The sequence below is a fragment of the Bos indicus genome, chromosome X (assembly GCF_029378745.1).
Source record: "Bos indicus isolate NIAB-ARS_2022 breed Sahiwal x Tharparkar chromosome X, NIAB-ARS_B.indTharparkar_mat_pri_1.0, whole genome shotgun sequence".
Taxonomy (NCBI): Eukaryota; Metazoa; Chordata; class Mammalia; order Artiodactyla; family Bovidae; genus Bos; species Bos indicus.
In genome coordinates this window covers 125155266-125179689 of record NC_091789.1, presented here as the reverse complement: position 1 = coordinate 125179689, position 24424 = coordinate 125155266, and the positions used below count along the sequence as shown (strand labels likewise).

Below are 24424 nucleotides of genomic sequence, written 5' to 3'. Positions count from 1 at the left end.
TAACTTTCAAAAGTTAAAGTTATAAAGTGAACACATGTCAAATATTTATTTGACTCAATAATGAGGGAAATAACGAGGAAAACAACATGTGGGAAAGGTGGTTCAAAGGAGATTTCAAACAGTGGTTATGTTGTCAGTTTAAGAGAAGCAAGCTGAAATACATTTGCTAAGTTTGAGTCAAAGGTATTTAATGTCTTACTGGAAAAATAAGTTATTATGACTAGAATTATTTTCTCTGAGAAAAATAATGCATCCACTCCAGTATTCTTGCCTGGGAAATCCCTTGGGCAGAGGAGCCTGGTTGGCCACAGTCTGTGGGTTGCAAATAGTTGGACACGACTTGGTGACTAAACAACAACAACAGAATAACATCAGTATAAGTTAACATATAACTTCATCAAGCCTAGACTCTGCTGCTACTGCTGCTAAGTCGCTTCAGTCGTGTCCGACTCTGTGTGGCCCCACAGACGGCAACCCACCAGGCTCCCCTGTCCCTGGGATTCTCCAGGCAAGGATACTGGAGTGGGTTGCCATTTCTTTCTCCAATGCATGCATGCATGCTAAGTCGCTTCAGCCATGTCCAACTCTGTGTGACCTTATGGACAGCAGCCCACCAGGCTCCCCTGTCCACGGGATTCTCCAGGCAAGAATACTGGAGTGGGTTGCCATTTCCTTCTCCTAGCCTAGACTCTAGTAAATAGTAAATAGTACACTAAACTGGAAAAGGAAATGGCAACCCATTCCGGTATTCTTGCCTGGAAAACCCCATGGTCAGAGGAGCCCAGAAGGCTCCAGTTCATGGGGTCTCAAAAAGTCGGACATGAGTTAGCGACTAAATAGCAGCAGCAGTACACTAAACAAAGATACAATTTCCCAAAGAATCAAATAATCCAAAGTGAACCTTTAGGTAATGCTTCAGTATGAAAAAGGGAAGCATGCTCTTGTTCCTAACTTCAAGTTGAAGTCCTTTGCAGTGTCAAGTGTCCTATTTCTAAGCTTTTTGTAATTTTCCACTAACTGCTGCTGCTGTTTAGTTGCTAAGTCGTGTCCGACTCTTTGTGAGTCCATGGATTGTAATCTGCAAGGGTCCTCTGTCCATGGGGTTTCCCAGGCAAGAATACCAGAGTGGGTTGCCATTTCCTTCTCCAGGAGCTCTTCCCAACCCAGGGATCAAATCATGTCCCCTGATTGGCAGGTAGGTTCTTTACCACTGAGTCACCTGGGAAGCAACAGCAATCAACAAATTATGTTCAAACATGAAGTAGTTAAGGACAATTTTGGAAAATAAGAAAATCTAGAATCTTTAAATGTAAAAATCTAGTTCATAAATTTTTTTCAATGGGTAAAAATTCATAACTATAATTGTTTCATTGGTTACAGTTTTTACAAAAATGTCATGGGTTTTTTAAGTTACAATTTTTACAGTATATAAGAAATTCCACCTCTCATAATGATTTCAAATTAGGCTGAAAAATATAGGTGCCACTTAAAATATATGGAGGATGCATAATTTTTCAGAGTTCTTCTAGGGAGGATGTGCACAGATACGTTTGATGGTCTATCTTTAGGAAATATTTTTCTCTGCTGAAATTTCTCCATCATTATGACTCTACTACATTCAATATTCCTGCAGTACCTCAAATTATCTAACACACCCAGTTCTTTGTTCTTTAGCACTATAGCAAATAGCCACTGAGAAGAGAAGAGTGAGTTTAAAAAGCCTAGGCATCTATCCTCATCGAGATTGCATTCTAGGAAGGGAAACTGAGATTAACCAAATGATTCCTCACCTAAAGATAAATGTGTATCTGCAGCCTGTGTGGTGAAGTATGACTATACAGAGCCTTGAGAATGAGAGATGAGGGAAATAAACCTGAAAGAGTGAGCTGAGATCAGAAGAAAGAGTTAACTAAGTGAGGACTAGAGATTCAGTCTTTGAGAGAGCTTTTTTTTTTTTGTCATTTCAAAAGCCTTTTGGATGAGAGGGAAGATATATATGCTTGATTTGACTCCATTTTACATTTTGTTTAGAATTTTATTGTATATTTTTGTCTGACACTTCTTCAACAACTTTAGAGTCACACTTCTGACCAATGTGGAATAACAGGGACTGGTTCGTCCTCTCACCTGCAACAGCCCCAAAGAGCCAAAAGATGAAAGATACCAAACATTAGCAATAAAGGACACTGATTTCTTTTTTGTTAATGGAAGTATAGTTGCTGTGGGCTTATAGTGGTACCCAGGTGGCAACAGTGGTAAAGAATCTGCCTGCCAATGCAGGAGACAAAAGAAACAGGCGTTCGATCCCTGAGTCAGGAAGATCCCCCGGAGAAGGGAATGGCTACCCATTCGAGTATTCTTACAAGGAGAATCTCATGGATAGAGGAACCTGGCAGGCTACAGTCGAGAGGGTCACAAAGAGTCGGACATGACTGAACAGACTTATCATGCACGCATAATTGCTGTATGATATTATGTAAGTTCCAGATGTATAAGAAGTTCCCTTGTGGTCCAGTGGTTAGGACTCAGTTCTCTCACTGCTGTGGCTGAGGTTCAATCAACCCCTGGTTGGGGAGCTAAGATCCCACAAGCCACACAGTGCACCACCTCCCACACAGAAAAGTTACAGGTGTATAATGTAGTGATTCACAACTTTAAAGGTTTATATTCCACTTATAATTATTATAAAATATTGGCAATATTTCCTATATTGTACAATATATTCCTGTAGCCTATTTTGTAATAAATAGTTTGCAAAGATGGGACATAAATGAAGTGAGGCCTAGAACTGCCTGAGCTTAGTCCTGAGAGAGAGTTTCTTGGCCTTAGAGTTTCCAGGCAGGGCCCTGGAGGGTCCCCGGGATGGAGCTTACAGTCCAGAGAGACCAGGGTGGCTACTGGATGAGAAAGCCCTACAAAGAGAGTATCCTGGAGTTCTGTAGGGGGTGGCCCTAAAGTATTCAGCAGATTCCTGAGCAGCAGATTCACGTGCACACACACTACTCAAGGCTGGGGAAGGAACCACTAAGAAGGATTAGCAGGAACAGCTCTTAGTATTCAATCCATGTAAGGTTTGGATAAACTGCATTTTTATTGGCTAGCCTCTTAAAGCAGAAGCAGTAAAGACGGTGCTATGAAAACAGAGCAAGGGACAATCTTGTAGCAGCAAAAGGTAGAATCTGTTGCCTCTTTTCATCTTGTCATCAGCTTCATAGCAGCCAGCCTCTGTCATCATTGTTGTCTTCCTTATGGAAATCTTCAGAGACATGCATTTTTATAAAAGTTCATATGTGGGATCTTACTATTTATATTCTTCTACATGCATTTTTGTTACAGTACTTAAAATGTATCTTTGAGGTATTTTCTTGGATCTACATATTAAAATCAACTTTACTCTGTAATTGTTTTTAAGCCTTGTTGAATATGTTCAGGTTGATAGGATGCAAGCATTACCATGGAGGCATTGTCAATGAAAATTGTTGCCTGCCATAGCAGTAAAGAAAGGATGTTGCAGCCATCAAACCATCACATAACAGCTGCCCAGCAGTCAGCTGCGGCAGTCACCCCTGAGGGTGCACCCTAAAGAGACTCAGAATGAGAAAGCAGAGGATTCAGACTCCAGACAGCTGAGGCGCATATCAAAGGAAGGATTTTAATGAGCCCAGACTCTTGCATCTTCCCATCCACAGAAAAGTGCTAAATTCCTTAACTGGAGACGTCTGGTTTTCCTTAATTAATAGTAATCTTTTGATGATCTGACCACCTGATCTTTGTTGCAAAACTCCTGTATACCCTGCCCCACTCCCCACTTAATTCTTTGCAGCAGGTCTTCAGAGCTATTTGAGAAGCTGTGTCCTGGGCTGAAATCCTCAGTTTTGTCTCCCAAATAAAACGTAATTCTCAACTTCTAGGCTTTTCATTTCCTTTTTTCAGTTGACACTGCTCTACCTGCTTTATGGACTCTCTTGCCTGTCTCTTAGATAATAGTAATAACTTTTCCAATCACTTTCACATACTAATAGCAATAGTCCTCTGGTACATTTTAGATATGATTCCCATCTCATTTACATAATAAATTTGAATGTCTCAAGATGAACCTCCAAGTTTGTTTTAACTTGATTTGATTTCAGGGGGAATATCTGCAATGAGAACCAGTTATTTCTCTTTCTCTTACACCTCTTATTTTTCTAATGAACTATACAGCTTCTGGACACTGCAGGAAGGGAGTGGGGTTAGAGTACAGATGTATTCAGCCAGTAATCTCGGGGTTTGGCAGCTGTTTGAAGATAGTTTATTCAGTCGTTGGATGATGTTAAGGATTTCTGAGAAATTCATCCACATGATGTGTGATGGCTCTTAAGTTCCTTGGTGTCTGGTGAGCTACTCCACAGACTCTCCAGACTGGAGCCCCTGATCTCTTTCAGGTAGCTATTTTGGGCCACGTTCCTGCTAAGATGGCTTCAAGCTATTTTCTCTCTTTCTCTCTGATGGCATATCAATGTACCAGTTTGTGGAAACCACACTCACAGTCTTGTTCATTCTGTAGATGGAAGTTCAGTTTGTTCCTAAGATCATGCTTTTTCTTTCTGGATATTTCCACAGCCTATTTAGAATTCTCAAGTATGAATCAAACACCAGGACACTGTGTTCCTCAAATTCCAGTGGACACTTTTCAAAATCTTAGGCTGGTTTCCTTAAATAAAGCCCCTTCTACTAGACTAGCAATGAAAAACACCTTCGTCCTCTCCTTCCAAGAGTTAAGTGTAATGATGAAATAAGAGAAAGTACGAAAGCCCTATTGCAAACATCTCCAAAGAAATTCTCTCTTTATCTTACTTCAATTTAAAGTCTCAAGTGTGGGCTACAAGTCACAAAACCTTTTTCATATAACTTTTTTTTATGTGAACTGTATAAATGGACTAGTGCCTCACTTTCACAATTATTGTTTTGTTGTCCAATGTTAGAACCTCAGGTGAAACTCAGACAAAAGAATCTCATTTCATTTCTACTGTATAGCACCAGAAACTACATTCAATATCTTGCAGTAAACCATAATGGAAAAGAATATGAAAGAGAATCTATGTATAACTAAATCACTTTGCTATGCCCCAGAAACTAACACAACATTGTAAATCAACTGTATTTCAATTAAAGAAAAACCTTTCAGAAAAAAAAATCTCATTTCAAATAGTATCATATACATGCATACTATGCTGTAATATGTAATTCTAGTTACTCGGTGATGGACACTTACACTGGCTACAGAATTTATTACTCTAAACAATGCTGCAGTAAGTATCAAGGTACATAAGTCTTTTCATGATTTTTGAATATGTTAGTAGGAAAAATTCCAAAAAGATAAACGAATCAAAGGTTTATTTATTTCTATGCATATTTTGAAATTGCAAGAGAATAGAATAAAAGTACCCCACTTTTCATCCATTACCATACTTCTCCAAGGTTTTAAATCTTTGCCCATAAGTGTAGAATAATCTCATTATTATTCTAATTTATATTTTTTTAACTATTAGAGCATGGATTAGTTTACCGTGTCTGCTGTAACAAATTACCACAAACTGGGTAGCTTAAAACAACAACAGAATGCGAATTTCCTGACAGTCTACTAGTTAGGACTCCATCCTTCTACTGCAAGGGGCCTGGATTCGATCCCTGGTCATGGAACTAAGATCCTATCCAGCATGCCATACAGTGAGACCAAAATAAATAAATGGAAAAAAGCAAAAAAAAAAAAAAAAAAAAAACCTAAAAAATTCTCTCAGTTCTGGAGGACAAAATTTCAAAAATTAGCATTGTGAGGGTAAATCAATGTGCCAGCAGGGCTGCATACTCTGCAGAGGCTCTAGGAGACAATCTGTTTCTTGCTTCTCCCAGCTTCTGGTGACTGTTAGCATTCCTTGGCTTGTGGCCACAATATCCCAATTTTCAAGGCTAAGACTTCGAGTCTTTCTCTGCTCAGCCTTTGCTCTGTATGTGTATGTGTGTCAAATCTCCCTCTGCCCACTGTTTACAATAGCCAGGGCATGGAAACAACCTAGATGTCCATCGGCAGACGAATGGATAAGAAAGCTGTGGTACATATACACAATGGAGTATTACTCCATTAGAAAGAATACATTTGAGTCAGTTCTAATGAGGTGGATGAAATTGGAGCCTATTATACAGAGTGAATTAAGTCAGAAAGAAAAACACCAATACAGTATATTAATGCATATATATAGAATTTAGAAAGATGGCAACAATGACCCTATATACAAGACAGCAAAAGAGACACAGATGTAAAGAACAAACTTTTGGACTCTGTGGGAGAAGGCAAGAGTGAGATGATTTGAGAGAATAGCATTGAAACACATATATTATCATATGTGAAATAGACCGCCAGTCCAAGTTCAATGCATGAAACAGGGTGCTCAAGACTGGTGCACTGGGATGACCCTGAGGGATGAGATGGGGAGAGAGGTGGGAACAGGGTTCAGGATGGGAACACATGTACACCCATGGCTGATTCATGTGAATGTATGGCAAAAATCACCACAATATTGTAATTAGCTTCCAATTAAAATTTTTAAAAAAATCTCCCTCTGCCTTCCTCTTATAAGGATACATCTGATTGCATTTAAGGCCAACCTGTATTATCCAGGAAAATCTTTACATTCCCTAATTCTTAATCACATCTGTAAAGACTTATATACAGTAATATTCACAGGTTCCAGGGATTGAGATGCAAATATTTTGGGGTGGAATATTTTTTACAGCTTGCTACAGAGTACATGATTTCATGTTTACTGATCTTTGGTATTTCATTTCCTGTGAACTGCTAATTTATGTTTTTTCTACCAGCAAATTTAGTAATTTATGTTTTTCTGCTTTCATTGTAAAAATAAAATATAACCCATAGAAAAAAAAGATATATATTTCCCACCACTACAGAATATTTTTGTGTCATCATGAGTCTTTCCCTTTGTCACCACTTGAATTTCTTGTCATTATAAAAAAAGAAGAAAAAAACTTCACCATCTATGACTAGTAAAATCTTCATAAAATAGTCAGTTTGTGATTTATTTTCTTGAGATATTATATTTCTAAAAAGTTATTTTAATAAGAGAAGTAATGTGATGAAATTGCATTTATCTATGGTGATGGACAGGGAGGCCTGGCGTGCTGCGATTCATGGGGTTGCAAAGAGTTGGACATGACTGAGCGACTGATCTGATCTAATCTGATTAGTTTCTAGACTGCTGAACCAATACCATCTTTGCATAACTTAGCTTACCCTATATTTTGCAGGTAAGAAACCCCATAAATATAATCTCTAAATTTTATTCTTTCCACTGAAAGGTTTCCTTCTTGCTGCATGAATGCAGTAAGGTTTTTATTAAACTGGACTTACACATTTTGATATCTGGTAGAAGTCATCCTCTAACATTATTCTTTTTCATAAAAGTCCGTTATTCTCAACTAGTAATATTTCTAGAAAAATTTCAGAATAATATTATAGCAAAAACAAAATAAAAACCTTATAGTACTTTTCCTTGGATTGAATTACATTAGTGGATTTCTGTTTGGGAAATGGAATTCCTCACAATGCTAATTTCCTGTCCTAAATCAAAGTGTGTTATTATTAAAGGATTTTTATTAAAAATCTTATTAAAGGATTTAATGTGTCTTAAGAAACTTTAATGCTTTATTCATATAGGTCTTAAACATTTCTCGCCATATTTATTATAAGCATTTAATTTTAAGTAGTTACTGTGTTTGTTCTTGGATAAAGGAAAGTTACTGGCAGTCATTTACTAACTGCATAATCAACACCCTTACTGAATTCTTTTTGGTTTTCAGATTCTTTTGGGTCTTCAAAGTATACAATAATAAAATCTGGAAAAGATAACATGTCCTCCTTCTTCCCCAAATTTATAGCTCTATTTTCTTACTCTCTTATCTAATTAAATAGGTTAGGGGTGACAGTAAGATGTAAAATCAGTTCAGTCGCTCAGTCATGTCCGACTCTTTGCAACCCCATGAATTGCAGCACCCTAGGCCTCCCTGTCCATCACCAACACCTGGAGTTCACTCAAACTCACGTCCATTGAGTCTGTGATGCCATCTAGCCATCTCATCCTCTGTCATCCCCTTCTCCTCCTGCCCCCAATCCCTCCCAGCATCAGGGTCTTTTCCAATGAGTCAACTCTTCACATGAGGTGGCCAAAGTACTGGAGTTTCAGCTTTAGCATCATTCCTTCCAAAGAACACCCAGGGCTGATCTCCTTTAGAATGGACTGGTTGGATCTCCTTGCAGTCCAAGGGACTCTCAAGAGTCTTCTCCAACACCACAGTTCAAAACCATCAATTCTTCAGCACTCAGCTTTCTTCACAGTCCAACTCTCACATTCATACATGACCACTGGAAAAACCATAGCCTTGACTAGACGGGCCTTTGTTGGCAAAGTAATGTCTCTGCTTTTGAATATGCTATCTAGGTTGGTCATAACTTTCCTTCCAAGGAGTAAGCATCTTTTAATTTCATGGCTGTGAGCACCATCTGCAGTGATTTTGGAGCCCAAAAAAATAAAGTCTGACACTGTTTCCACTGTTTCCCCATCTATCTGCCATGAAGTGATGGGACTGGATGCCATGATCTTAGTTTTCTGAATGTTGAGCTTTAAGCCAACTTTTTCACTCTCCTCTTTCACTTTCATCAAAAGGCTTTTGAGTTCCTCTTCACTTTCTGCCATAAGGGTGGTGTCATCTGCACATCTGAGGTTATTATTTCTCCTGGCAATCTTGATTCCAGCTTGTGCTTCTTCCAGCCCAGCGTTTCTCATGATGTACTCTGCATAGACGTTAAATAAGCAGGGTGACAATATACAGCCTTGACGTACTCCTTTTCCTATTTGGAATCAGTCTGTTGTTCCATGTCCAGTTCTAACTGTTGCTTCCTGACCTGCATATAGGTTTCTCAAGAGGCATATCAGGTGGTCTGGTATTCCCATCTCTTTCAGAATTTTCCACAGTTTATTGTGATCCACACAGTCAAAGGCTTTGGCATAGTCAATAAAGCAGAAATAGATGTTTTTCAATAATGACTGGTAATTGGCTTTATCTTACTCTTGACTATAACAGATATCCCCTAAAGATTCACCATTAAATATGATTCTGATTTTAAATATACACATACAGAACATATTTTACATTAATACACACACATAGATACACACCAGTTAGTATAATGGAATGAAACCCAAAACATACTACAGCATCTACCCAACAGACTTTGACCTCTATCAGTGAGCACCGAGCAACCAGTCAAATTGTACACTACCTAGTATGCCTTACCAGCATATGTGTGCTGGCTACATATGAGCTCTAGGGATACATGCTACACACGGTTAAGAAACAGTTAACTTTTTATCAGACATGGGTATATATTAAATTTTATAATTATTTTAGCATTCGACACAATGAATATTTTTCATGTATTCTTATATTATTTGCAATATTAATTACAAATGAGTATTTGTAATATTGAGTATTTGTTATATTAATATGAAAAACTCTACTCACTAGGAAAAATAATCATGATATACTGATAAGGTATAACTGGTGATATTGTCTTCAGCAATTTGCTTCAATATGAATTAAAATTTTCTTTGGGGACTCTCTTTGCTTTTCTCCTAGTAAAATTCCAATCCATTTTTTAAAAATAATTTCACTTATTAAATTTTGGGGGGGATATGTTGGGTCTTCTTTGCTGCATGGACCTCTCTCTGGCTGTGGCCAGTGAGGCATGTCCTCTAGTTGTGGTGCACAGGCTTCTCATTGCAGTGGATTCTCTTGTTGCAGAGCATGAGCTCTAGGAATGCAGGCTTTAGTAGTTGTGGCTCTGGGGCTCTAGAGAACAGGGTGAATAGTTGTGGCGCACAGGCTTAGCTGCTCCGGGGCATGTGGGATCTTCGTGGATCAGGGATCGAACTTGTGTCTTCTGCATTGGCAGGTGGATTATTTACCACTGAGCCACCACAGAGGCTACCAATCCAATTTTTGAAGTGTTAGGATGTTCTTTTTCTCTGTGGTGCCCTCAAATCATTAAAATAGCAAGGTAGTTAATTTTTATTTTTGACAATTAAATAGAGGTCACCTGTAATATTCTCAGAATATTTCAAATAATAGAAACCCCAGTGAAAATCAGCTTACATTACTAATACAAAGGAAACATTTTCTCTGGTTCTTCAATAATCCAAAGATAAAGCTCAGGGGCAGCTTGATCTAGAGCTTAGGCTGGGTTCCTCTGTAGTATATTTCTTCCCTTGTTTTCAAACTATGGCTTCCACCAGCTCCAAACGTGGCACATTGCTCATTTGTATCTCGCAGCAAAGAAATTCTTTTCAAGTAGATCTCATTAAAGAAGAGAATAGAATTCCTAGAATGTATGCATTTCATTTGCTTTGTCTCTTTTGTATATCTACTCAGTATCAGTGGCAAATACCAAGAAATACATAGCACCATCCGTGGGGCTGGTGATGGGGTAGGGGCAATCTCACTCAAAATGCCTGGCTAAGAATTGGCAGTTGAATTTCCTATAAAATAATTCTCAAGGAAATGGAGGAAGAATGGAAAAGACAAAGAGTAAATATCTATTAATGTTACATAGAAAGTATACATGTACATACACACATAACTATAATATGAATTTGTTATGAGTATATTGGGGCTTTCCTGGTGGCTTTGATGGTAAAGAATCTGCCTGTAATATAGTCATATAAAATCCACTGAACACCAAATTCATGTTCATCAAATTGATAAGGATGAGCTCCTGAGGAAACTGCAGGAACGATAGATCTTAGATTATTCAGGTACCTAATGTGTACAGCAAAAACAATGCAATATTATTCAGTAGCTTATCAGGCTCTTCAGCCCATTCATATGTCCTCTTTCCCTAAAGCGTTGCCCTAGTAACTCTCCAATCGAAGTAGTTTTCTGCAGAGTTCTCCAAATAGTACCTCCATAATTGTTTAGTCATTGCTGGGAGAGCAAGAAATAATCTATCTCAAATTTGGTTTGCTTCTGATTCTAACAGTTTGGAGATGAAAATCTTTCTAGTAAAAACAGCCAAAAGTGTCAAATACAGTATAACAGCAATCATGTGCAATACTATGGAGAGATGATACATATAAACCAATTTCCTTTAATTATCCCAGGGAAGGATAGATTGATTAAATCTAGTCTTTGTAAAATAAACTGTGCATGTTACAATTTAAAGGTAACTAATTACCAGATTAGAACTGAAAAAATACCTTGCAAAGCAATAAAAGAAAAACAAACACGAAAACAATCCAATAGAAAGATAGAAAGGAACATGGGTTTATGCAAGTCTAGTGGTTAGGAAACTTGGTTTACACTCTGAAATATAAAAGGTATTAAATTTCAAGTTGTATATGATTGGACATAATTTCTATTTCCAGCCTCTATTTTTCATTGGGGCTGAAATTTAATCTCAGTACATCAAGTGTGTCCGTATGTCCACCAGTTTTCTTAGATTAGCAACTAAATTCTAGAGTGGGTGAATGCATGAGGTGAAGAGGTGATATGGACCTCCACTGTTAATGTCAAAGTGTCCCACCACCCAAATCAAGAATTAAGTAGCCTGGAACTTAGCACACAGTGAAATTTAGCTATTGACTTCCGAGGCAAGAGGGAAAATTCCACTAGTCACCTCTTTAGCAACTCCTGTGGTGAGTGTGATGACAGTGGTTTGCACAGTGCTGTGTTTCGTGGAGGAGAATTCAAGCAGTGTTAGCTTGACATGACCTTTTGAAGGGTGGGTAAAGCAAAAATAGGGGCATTGTTACTATTTATGTGCATAGATTGTTCAAAGACTTGAGACATTGATCTCAGATTTCTACTTTATTATTAATAAACATATTTTACATGGTAGGTGCATATAATGGTTTTAATGTTTAAAGTACTTTCACCATGTATTTCAAGATACATTATAATATGTAAAAGAATCAGTCTATGGAGTTAGATAATCATATCTGAATACCCTTGCACTAGTACTAATTATGCAACTCTGGGAACACACTTGTGTGTGCCTGTTCTCCCTGTAAAATAGAGTCAAAATACATACTATGTCAGTCCATTCCAAGAAGTCATTAGCATCAAAGGCTTTAGTATGTAAGGATCTCTTTAGGGGACAAGTTAATGAGAGGCAATGGAGAGCAAGTTAGAGGATGTTAGGAGAGCTGTCAGATCATAACACAGAGCTGTCAGATCATAACACACTCTGACATCAAGAGAAGGAGAGACAGGATGATGGCAGCATCCTAGATCACCAAGCAGTTTAAAGAATGTTTAGGAAGGCCTTCAGAAAGTCTTCAAGTCAAAGTCTCTGATCAGAGGAGTTTCTCTTTTTCCAGGAGCAAGCCTGCTTAGTACTCGTCCTGTACCCACCACAGGCTGGCAGCAGTCCCTACCAAGCATAACCTAGGAGAAAAAGAGCCAATGGCTGCAGAGCGCAGTGGCTGGAGCCCTTTAGTTCACTCAGCCATTCTGCCTCTCTACAAAGTGGAGTCTCACAATATCACATCAACCCTGTAGGTTTACTGTAAAATTAGAAATAATCTAGGTAAATTGCCTAAGAAAATGTGCTTGACATATAATACATACTCAATAAAAAACAGCTATTGTCACATGTCATTTTCAAACTCTTTATTGTAACTGTGATGTTCGTAAGATATGCATTCTTTCATTTTCGCAAAACTTCTTTCTATTAGATATTTGTATTAGCTTGCTGAGGCTGCCATTATAAAGTACCACAGACTGAATGACTTAAACCACAGAAGTTTGTTTTCTCAGTTCTGAAAGCTCAAAGTCTTAGACCAAGTGACAGCAGAGTTGGTTTTTTCTGAGGCCTATCTCCTTGGCTTGTATTATGGATGGCCATCTTTTCCTGTGTCTTCACGTGGTTTTCCCTCTGTATGTATGCCTGTGTCCAGATTTCTTTCTTTTAAAGATACCAGTTATACTGGACTTGGGTTCACCCTAATGACCACATTTTAACTTAATAATCTCTAAGACCAAATCTCCAAATGCAGTCCCATATGGGATATCAGAAGTTAGAATTTCAACATATGAATTTGGGGGTGGGGGTGCACAATTCAGCCATAACAGGGTAGTTAGCCATAATTACAGATAAGAAAACTTGAGATTAGAGGTGTCAAATAAGATGCTGTGATTACACTTGTAATGAAAAGCAGAACTGGGATCTCTGTATTTCCAAGTAAAGTCCATTCTCTTTCTATGAAAGTGTGTTATGCACCTGACCCTTGTATGTACTGGCTTCCCTAGTGGCTCAGACGGTAAAGCGTCTGCCTGCAATGCAGGAGACCTGGGTTTGATTCCTGGGTTGGAAAGATCCCCTGGAGAAGGAAATGGCAATCCACTCCAGCACTCTTGCCTGGAAAATCCCATGGACGGAGGAGCTTAACAAGCTACAGTCCATGGGGTCGCAAAGAGTCGGACATGACTGAGCGACTTCACTTCACTTCACTTGTATGTACTGGGCTCTTCAGGGAGAGGGAAAAAGAGAAGGTGACTCACCCTACTGGATGTGGACTCAACATCCACAAAGAGAAGCCCTTGAATCAAGTTATACACATATTTGGGCTAGAGATTCACAGTCAAGGGTGATTTTGCCCCCCTGAGGAATATTTAGCTTCTTCTGGATAGTTTTTGCTTGCCACAGCTGAAGGTGTTCTGCTGGCCTCTAGTGTGTAGATGTCAGGAATACTGCTAAATATTGTGCCAATGCAAGGGAAAGCCTCTTACAACCATGAATGATCTGGCTCCTAACATCAACAGTGTTGAGACTGAGAAGCCCTACTTCAGAGTAAGGCAATTTGGTCATTAAATCAGGACTAAAGGGATGGGGGATTATACAGGCCTCTTTTGAAACTGTAGGGTTCTGTCCTGACGATTCCCCAGCATGATACACATTTCTTTTCCCAGACCAGCCTGGCTGGTATAGCCATGGTGGCAGCCAGGCAAAAATGGGATCTACATGGTTCAAACTTAATTCTGGTTTTATACACATGTCCCATGCCTCTTACACCTGATCTTCCTAGATGAAAAGTTTGGGTGAGAGTAGGGAATGAGCAGAAAAAGGGGCAAGTCATCAGAAAGCAGCACTCAGGTATTGCAGAGGTGGAGGAAGAGTAACAACCCAGCACCCAAGATTGCACAGAGGGAGGGGCATTGATGAGCCCTGTAGTTAAAAAGTGCCTCTGGAGACTTCCTCCCCACAGAAAACATCCTGGTACAGTTCTCTCAAACTCTAGCAGGCACCTTCATTCTAATTGACTGCTGGGTCTGCCATCCCCAGCTAGGCAGCTCTGAGCACCTCCCCCTTAACCCTCCTGAGAGACCTGTCAGGAGATGCAGGGCATGATCACACATACCCCTCTGGACATCTTCCTGCTCCTAATCACAGTCATCCCATGCTGGTGGCATGGACAAACAAGAAAACTGGATTGACTGCACTCAGAAAACTTTCAAAAGCAAGGACTATGCTGTTTTTATAACATGAACTGGGAACTTTAAGGCTGATCTACTAGCATTCTCAACCTGTGTTCCCTGATCCGTGTTGTGTCGAAACCAGCTGGACAAGCAGGGTTTTCGAAAGCACTATACGGTGAGAGAATGAGAAACGAGATGCAAGAATTCAGAGAAAAGTGAGGATCAGGGGACCAACACACCTCCAGGCGAAGGTGCTGAAACTGAATCCAAGCCAGCTTTATTATACTTTTAGCCGTGAATAAAAGAATATGCAGGGAGTAAAACTATAACTCATGTGGCCTTCAGGGGCAAAGAACAAAATGATCATTAACCATTAAGTAATTAGGAAACAGTAATCAATAACAAATTAGTAACTAAGACTAATATTCTTATGTATAGATTTTCCACCAGATACGTAAAACATGTGACTCTGAGACGCCAGTTGAGAAACAGTCTGGGGTTGGTTTTCCGACCCCAGGATCATATCTTGTTTTCAAGATTACGAACTGTTCCCTCCGGTCTTGTTTCAAGAGTCTCATACCTTATAGCATCCAGTTTATCAATAATTATAAATTTCTTTTGTGGCCCTTGCCGGGGCCTGCTTTTCTTTTATTCTTCCTGTCTCTTATATCTCCCCCTTTTTGATTTTGTAAGTGATGAGAAATGGTGAGGAATGTTAGTTGTTGTTGGCTTTGTTGCCTCTTGATCATTTTTTTCTAGACTATATAGAAACACAGACGCATAATTAATAGTACTCCCATAACTAGAGCAATTTTGTATCTAAATGTCTTGATCTGTTTTAAAGGATTAAGAGAAGAAAGATTATCAGTAACAGTATCAAGAAAATCTGATTCAGAAATCACATCAAGATGTTTATTAAAAGCTTTTAATATATATTGTTGTAGATCTTGAATATCTACAGAAATATTACTTTAATAGGTGTTGATTAACTTTATCTCAATTAAATTGTGTCTTATTGTATTTGAAAGCCATTATACAAAAGGAAGTATAGTTCTAATCACATCTTAGTCTCACTTGTTTTTGTAAGACTAATTGCTCTTTTACAGATTGTTGAAGGTCGGCCACTTGGGAGGCCAATTTTTCATCAATTTTTTGTTGAGTGGTTCAAAGGACATTGGCATCTTTATGCCATTTTTGTACAAAATGAACTGTTTGTTCAGATTTATGAAGAGCCATTTCAGCTACGACTGCCATAGTGGTAATTGCAATAATGTCTAAGATGGCAGCAATTAGTAATCTCAGAAAACGTTTAACACGTTTAAGATTTTTTAATATTTTTTTTACTAATATATAATGTAGGGCTTTCTTGTCAAGGTCATTGTAAATCAACTGGAACCCATATGTCAGTTTTGGTTTTAAGAATGTAAATATGGGGGGTGGGGGGAAGATAATTAGTCACAGCTTAGAAGAGTGCTGAATGCTTTCTCTAAGCCATGCCTGCTGCAGAAAAGAAACATCCCAGGGGCTGGGAGTGTGGAGAACCCAATCTTAATTCCTGGGCTAAATGCTGGTGGTTTGAATGTTTTGAAGCCAGGCCTTTTGCTTCTAGCCTAGGCATATTTTTCTACTTTGTGATTTAATCTTGGCTGAAGAGGAAATAAAAACAGAACAGGAGGTGGTAGAGGGCATGGATAATTCTACCTGCTCCAAAGATCCGGGCTTCACAGAGAGAACAGCCCAGAAAAGAAAGTTCCCCAGCCCTCCTCATTCCTCCAATGGCCACTCGCCACAGGACACATCCACAAGTCTCATTAAAAAGAAAAAGAAACCCGGCTTACTGAAAAATAACAATAAGGAGCAGCCAGAACTAAGACATGGTCAATTTTACTATATGAAGCAGCCACTCACCACAGACCCTGTTGATGTTGTACTGCAGGACAGATGAAATGATTTCTACTGCTGGGTTTGTCACTGGGAAGGCCAAGTCCTTTGCTGTGAGCTCTGTCCCGGGGTTTATCACGCTAAGTGTCTGAGACTGACATCAGAACCAGAGGGGGACTGATTTTGTCCTGAATGTGAGAAGATCACAGTAGCAGAATGCATCGAGACTCAGAGTAAAGCCATGGCGATGCTCATCATCGAAGAGTTATCATACCTGCTCAAGTTCACCATTCAGAAAATGAAACAGCCAGGGACAGATGCATTTCAGAAGCCTGTCCCATTGGAGCAACATCCTGACTATGTAGAATATATCTTCCACCCCATGGACCTTTGTACATTGGAAAAGAATGCTAAAAAGAAAATGTATGGCTGCACAGAAGCCTTTCTGGCTGATGCAAAATGGATTTTGCACAACTGCATCATTTATAATGGGGGAAATCACAAAATGACACAAATTGCAAAAGTAGTCATCAAAATCTGTGAGCATGAGATGAATGAAATTGAAGTTTGTCCAGAGTGTTATCTAGCTGCCTGCCAAAAATGAGATAACTGGTTTTGTGAGCCTTGTAGCAATCCGCATCCTTTGGTTTGGGCAAAACTGAAGGGGTTTCCATTCTGGCCTGCAAAAGCTCTGAGGGATAAAGATGGGCAGGTGGATGCCCGTTTCTCTGGACAACACGTTAGAGCCTAGGTTCCAATAAATAATTGTTACCTCATGTCTAAAGAAATTCCTTTTTCTGTGAAAAAGACTAAAAGCATCTTCAACAGTGCAATGCAAGAGATGGAGCTTTATGTGGAGAACATCTGCCAGAAGTTCGGGGTTTTTAATTACTCTCCATTCAGGACACCCTACACACCCAAGAGCCAGTACCGAATGCTGCTTGACCCCTCCTACCCCAGCGCAGGTGCCGCCAAGATGGACAAACAGGAGAAGGTCAAGCTCAGGTTTGACATGACAGCGTCGCCCAAGATCCTGATGAGCAAGCTGACGCTGAGCGGGGGCGCAGGCCGCAGGATCTCCTTGTCCGACATGCCACACTCCCCCATGAGTACAAACTCCTCCATGCAGACGGGCTCCGACGTGGAGCAGGACGCGAAGGCCACGTCCAGCCACTTCAGTGCCAGTGAACTTCCTGGACAAGAGCACAGCTTCACCAGCCTCCACCAAGACAGGACAAGCGGGGAGTTTATCCGGCAGCCCCAAACCATTCTCTGGCCAAGTATCGCCAGTCACCACGAAAACGGACAAGACATCCACCACGGGAAGCATCCTGAATCTTAACCTGGATCGAAGCAAGGCCGAGATGGACCTGAAGGAACTGAGTGAGTCTGTCCAGCAGCAGTCTGCTCCTGTTCCTCTCATCTCCCCCAAGCGACAGATTCGCGGCAGATTCCACCTAAATCTCGACGAGACAATACAGAGTTGCAAAGCACAATTAGGCATAAATGAAATCTCAGAAGATGTTTATAGGCTGTAGAGCACAGCGATTAGGAGGATTCTGAGAAGTCAGATAGTAGCAGTAGTGACTTTATCAGTGATGAGGAACAGAGGTCCAAGAACGAGCCAGAAGATGCCAAAGACAAAGAGGGGGCTCGGATGGACAAAGAGCCATCTGCTGTAAAAAAAAAAAAAAAAAGCTCAAATTGCCGAACCCAGTGGAGACGAAAGAGGAGCTCAAAGTCAGCACATCACCAGCCAGCAAGAAAGCGGACCCAAGCTCAGTCAAGGAGAAGACTAGCCCCAGCCTGAGAAGGACTTTTCAGACAAAGCAAAACCCTCGCCTCATCCCACAAAGGATAAGCTGAAGGGAAAAGATGAGACGGGTTCCCCAACGGTGCATTTGGGCCTGGACTCCGATTCAGAGAGCGAACTTGTCATAGATTTAGGAGAAGACCATTCTGGGTGGGAGGATCAAAAAAATAAGAGGGAACCCAAAGAACCATCTCCCAAGCAGGGAGATCCATGACAGCGGGCAGCCAGTCTCCCCCCAAAACGCTGGTCCTCACCTGCTCATCCTTCCAAACTCCCACGGCTGGGGTCATGGCCACCACCAGCACCACGTCCACGGTCACGGCCCCCGCCGCCACCACCATGGGAAGCCTGGTGAAAAAGCAGAGGCCGCTTTTACCGAAGGAGACTGCTCCGGCCATGCAGCAGGTCGTGTGGAACTCATCAACTGTCTAGCAGAAAGAGATCACGCAGAGCCCATCCACCTCCACCATCATCCTGGTGACCAGCACCCAGTCATCGCCTCTGGTCACCAGCTCAGGGACCACAAGCACCCTAGCATCTTCGGTCAGCACAGACCTGCTCATCACTACCGCTTCAGCTGATGTCGCTGCAGACATCGCCAAGTACACTAGCAAAATGATGGATGCAATAAAAGGCACGATGATGGAAATATATAACGATCTTTCTGAGAACACTACTGGAAGCACAATAGCTGAGATCCGCAGGCTGAGGACTGAGATAGAGAAATTCCAGTGGCTGCACCAGCAGGAGCTCTCGAAAATGAAACACTACTTGGAACTGAACATGGCAGAGATGTGGCAGAGCCTAGAGCAGGAGCGGGACCGGCTCATTGCCGAGGTGAAGAAGCAACTGGAACTGGAGAAGCAGCAGGTGGTGGATGAGACCAAGAAGAAGCAGTGGTGTGCCAACTGCAAGAAGGAGGCCATCTTCTACTGCTGCTGGAACACCAGCTACTGTGACTACCCCTGCCAGCAGGCCCACTGGCTCGAGCACATGAAATCTTGCACTCAGCCAGCTACCGCCCCTCAGCAGGAAGCAGACCCTGAGGTGAACACAGAAACACTAAGTAATCCCAGGGTGCCTCCTCCAGTACTCAGGCAGCTCCCCTGGAAAGCAGCGCCTTGAAAGAGAAGGAGACGCCAGCTGAGAAAAGCAAGGACAGTGGCTCGACCTTCGACCTCTCTGGCTCCAGGGAGACCCCCTCCTCCATTCTCTTAGGCTCCAACCAAGGCTCTGTTAGCAACAGGTGCAACAAACAATCTGCCTCTGCCCCAACCACCACAGACCACCAGCCGGACCCCAACTACCCAGCCCAGAAGTACCATTCCTGGAGCAGTAAATTCAGTTGCTGGAGCGGCAGTGAGGAGAAGCGAGGGTCGGCCTGCTCTGAGCACAACGCCGGTACCAGTTCGAAGAGCCTCATCCCGAAAGAGTCCCGCCTGGATATACCTTCTGGGACTAGGGACATGCTGGGACACAGGCCGCCCGCCCCATGGAGAAAAACAACCCAGACACCAGGGAAACCGGAAACCTCAAAGAAACGTGAGGCTGGAAGACCGCCACCCTCAGCCTGGAGAATGCCAGCCATTCAGACTCGGCCTCTGCACCCGGCACGGAGGGCCGCCCACACTATGTCACTTCCCAAAATAGCCTTGACTGAGGACTGTTCTACCCACGTGAAACCTTTGCTTTAGATGTAAATAGTGTACAATTTGTGGATGTCATCGAGCCTAGAGTACTTCCCCTTTTTATATTTGTATTAACTTTAACTTATAAAAAAAGAGAGAGAGAAAAAAAAAAAAAACAACAAAAATAATAAAAAACAGAAAACACACCCAACAACAAAAAGAATGTTTGGATGCTGGAGAAAGGATGGTCATCCAGCCCATCTTTTACAGGGGTGTGGAGAGGGCAGGGGCCTCGCTTTGGGGCGCACAGCTTCTCCTCCTCTGATGCCCCACGAGCTGTTTCCATTTGTATGTCTGTACACAGCATATTGGGATCAGGAATTTCCCCAGAATTCGGTGCTCCTGTGGACACATCACATGCACCCATTGGCCCCTTTCAAATACTACGTCATCATATTACAAAAGGCAAGCTCTCTGGACCAGAAGGACACACGGAGGAGCTCATTAATTTTATGTGATTTCCATGATGACTGTACTCCTATAAAAGGGAAAAAAGAAGAGGAAAAAAACAAACAAACAAAAACACATCCTTGTTTACAGATTAACTAGAAATAAGCCCCGCTCAGCTCAGTTTGCAGAAGAGAGGACCATAGAAAGCGTTGGAGTCAGAAGCTCTGAAACAGAGAGTTTTTCTTTGCTTTGTGGTTCCTTTAAAGACACTCACACCTGCTTGGTAAGAGATGGCCATGCTTCACGAAGTGAGAAGTCAAAGGCGAGACGCACGCGGAGAGGACATTTGAGTCTGAGATGAAGCATGTATGTAATATTTATATGATGAAATTTTACATTTTTATGCCAGCATGAAACAAAGACAGTTTGAAGGGAAGCAGGACACTGCTGTGCTGTTACACTACGTTGTGTAAAACAAGAAGCATTGAACAAAGCAAAAAGGTGATGTATGTATATGAGAAAAATTAATTGTATGATATCATTCCAGTACATTCTGTTGTACATTTTAGTCTCATTTCTTTTCTCTTCATTGTTGATAAGAGGATGCGAACTGTACAGTTTCCAGCCAGTTACCCATATTAGAAAAGAAATAAAAAAGAGAGTCCTAGAAGAAAACAGGAAAGAACATTTGTAGATTGCAGTTTAAAAAAAAAACAAAAAACTAGCCTAGCTGGCCTTATTTGTGAAGCATAATTGCTTTCAGCATATGGAAGTATTTTTTCACATTTTCTTTGTATAAAATTTGTATTAAACTTAAATATCTTTTTAGATGATGATGTTTCTTTGTGACTGAGCCAGTCGTGGTATGCTGTTCCCCCACCCCTTAATTTTTTCAGATTCTTCACCTTTTTTTAATTAAACTGTTTTGGAAAAATGAAAAAAAATGTAAATATTCTGTCAACTTTTATCAAAAGGAATGATATTATTTATACATGTATAAAATGAACAGTTAATACATTTTACTAATCCCAAATTGGGATCATATTTTGCTAGTCTGATCATAAAAACAAAAGGAATTTTTATGTAAGTCTGAATAGTGTGGGTAGAGGTTTTTTTGTAAAAGTAAAGGTAGTTTTTGGGTCATTTAAAATATATTCAGTATATCGTCCTTTTTAAGAAATTAGTTTTTTTTAATGTCATGAGTATTTTCTATAATTTATCATGAATAGGATAATGATCTCGACGAGGCAAAGGGGGAGCTAATCCTACCCCCATGTCATATGAGGGGTTGACTACCATAAGTACTAATTGTCTTTTCATTATATACCCATGGGGAAGACACTTTAAATTCTTTAAGTTTAGGGGTTCTGCAGGGTCCCCGATCAATAAGAGTCTTTTGTAATGTTTAATAATAAGTGACCTTCTGATCCTTTATATAATTTTCATCTTAACCAGTTTTTAATACCATGGCTAATTTCAGCAACACAATCAGGAAGGTCAGGTGGATTCATCATGTTGGAAGTTTTTTCTTTTTTTTTTTAAAAAGTAAGGGCAGTTAACAGAAAGAGGGAAGTCTTATCTTCATTTGACTTTTTGACAACTGACAGCCACTTTTTATATCTTGTTTTAAGACATATACTTTCAAAACCAATACAAATAGGAGTGGCATCAGAGCCAATAGTATAATTTATCAACTACTTTTTTTTTTACAGTCTATTTTAATGTCTTAATTTTTTACATTGGTGACATCTCATATCTGTCTTTTTATTAGCCTTAGACAATGTTTGAGCCAGAAGTTGTATTTTATATGGTTCTGACCCAATATCTTGGCAAACTTTAAGATAGTCTTTTAGAGGGGCACCCTGTGTTTTGAGAGGCTGAATCGCCTTTTTACATTTTGAGTTAGCATTGTCATAAGCAAGAACTAGACTGATTCATTTAAATTTTCATGTAGCCTGGCAATAAAATCTACATAAGGTTTTCCATTTGATTGCATAATTTGAGTAAATGAAATTCTCAGGCTTTTAAACATATTATCTTCACTTGAGTGAGTAATTGATCATCAAATTGTAACTGAGCTTGAATGTCAAAATGTGCCCCACTACCCATTAATTGATCAAGTGTTATATCAACTGGCCGGTTGGCTGTCGCATTTTTGTGAGCTTGTTGATTTGTTTTATCTTGCTACCAGGTCCTAAATTATAAAAATTTTGAGGTGGATAGGCATGTTCTGGCTATCATTTCCCAATGATAAGGAATTAACCGTTCAGCTTGTGAAAGTCTCTGAATTAGTCTCATGGTATAAGGAGAATTAGTTTCGTATTGGGTACATGTCTGTTTTATCTCCTTTATGGTTTTAAATGGTATGGCATTATAATCACAATGTAGTCCTCCTTGTGGAAATTGAGGATCTGGTGGGATTTGAGTTACAGCCACAGGGAGAACTAAAGCGTCTTTGTCCCCCTGCAATTGTGCCCTATGAACTCCCTTTTATAAAGGCGTCATTTTATTAGGCACAGTTATCTGTGGTTTAAAAGCAAATCCATCATCCCAAGGGGTTTCAGGATTGAAAGGAGGGGGCTCGACCAAAGGTGCAGTTGGTTGAGAGAGAAAGATCTGTTCTTGACTTCTATCATTCTTTTGGCTCTTATTTTTCATTTTTATTGATTTTTTTTCTCATCACCTATGTTATCATATAAATTCATTTTCTCCATTTGTTTTTGTATTTGTTCTACAGAATCTCCTGAATCCAAGGTTTTGGATTATAGCGGTCCTAAAGCTGTGTTAGTAAGATTTCCTACTGACCATATAGACAAAGGAATCTTTTAGCCGCGTTGGTAGGCACGGCACAGGCAACGCATAACTTTTTGCCATTTTTCATGTCTCAAAGTCCCTTTATCTGAATCTAGCCAGTAGCAATATTTTTCAATGGCAGAAAACAATTTTTAAAAGAGGAGTGAGAAATCTCAACCCCCGAACTTTTTAACAAAGTTTTTAACACTTGCATATAGTCTCTATGTTTATAAGGATTTTGTCCATTGTTACCCTGATTGACAAATCTGCAGGGGTGTACTTACCAAGTACTTTTCTCATCCGCAGAGCTGGCCGGATTTCTCTGCGTTCTCTGCCACTAGGAGCTAGCCTCGGAGGCCGGATTCACTTTTGGGTCTCTGTTCCGGAGCCGCTTGTTGAAACCAGATAGACAAGCAGGGTTTCCGAAAGCCCCATACGGCGAGAGAATGAGAAACGAGACACAAGAATTCAGAGAAAAGCGAAGATCAGAGGACCAACATCGCTCCAAGGTGAAGGTGCTGAAACTGAATCCAAGCCAGCTTTATTATACTTTCAGCCATGAATGAAAAAATATGCAGGGAGTTAAACTATAACTCATGTGGCTTTCAGGGGCAAAGAACAAAATGATCATTAACCATTAAGTAATTAGCAAACAGTAATCAATAACAAATTAGTAACTAAGACTGATATTTTTATCTATAGATTTTCCACCAGATACGTAAAACATGTGACTCTGAGACGCCAGTTGAGAAACAGTCTGGGGTTGGTTTTCCGACCCCAGGATCATATTTTGTTTTCAAGATTATGAACTGTCCCCTCTGGACTTGTTCCAAGAGTCTCATGCCTTATAGCATCCAGTTTATCAATAATTATAAATTTCTTTTGTGGCCCTTGCCGGGCCCTGCTTTTCTTTTATTCTTCCTGTCTCCTACAGTGTTGGGACTACCTGATAGGTCTGCCAGTTGTAAAGACTTTCTTTCCAGGGGTTCCATTTGTGCTCTTGAAATTATACTTACTAGGTGGGAACCAGGCACTAACATGCCCCTCTCCTGCACCTTCGGGTGGTAAGCTTTCAGCATCCTGGATCCTCCAACACATCAAAGAGGCAAACACATCCATAAAAGGCCCCCAGCTTTGCCTGTTATCTCAACTGCTTTAGGGCAAGGACATCTGGGTTCTTATCTAGGGACCCATTCTAGTTACCGCAGTGCTTCCTGGGATGGGACAAAGGGGGACAGGGTCAGTGACTCACCACAAATCTTCAGTGCCCTCCCACCTTCCCTCCTTTTCTAATTTAAGTCCCACCCTTCATTCCTGACATCTCCCACTC

General features: G+C 40.4%; 1 pseudogene; it reads left to right on the top strand.

Annotated features, from left to right (window-relative positions):
• The first annotated feature begins 16177 nt into the window (after nucleotides 1–16177).
• On the top strand, nucleotides 16178–19685 carry LOC139176093 (MYND-type zinc finger-containing chromatin reader ZMYND8 pseudogene; annotated as a pseudogene).
• Nucleotides 19686–24424: the final 4739 nt, after the last annotated feature.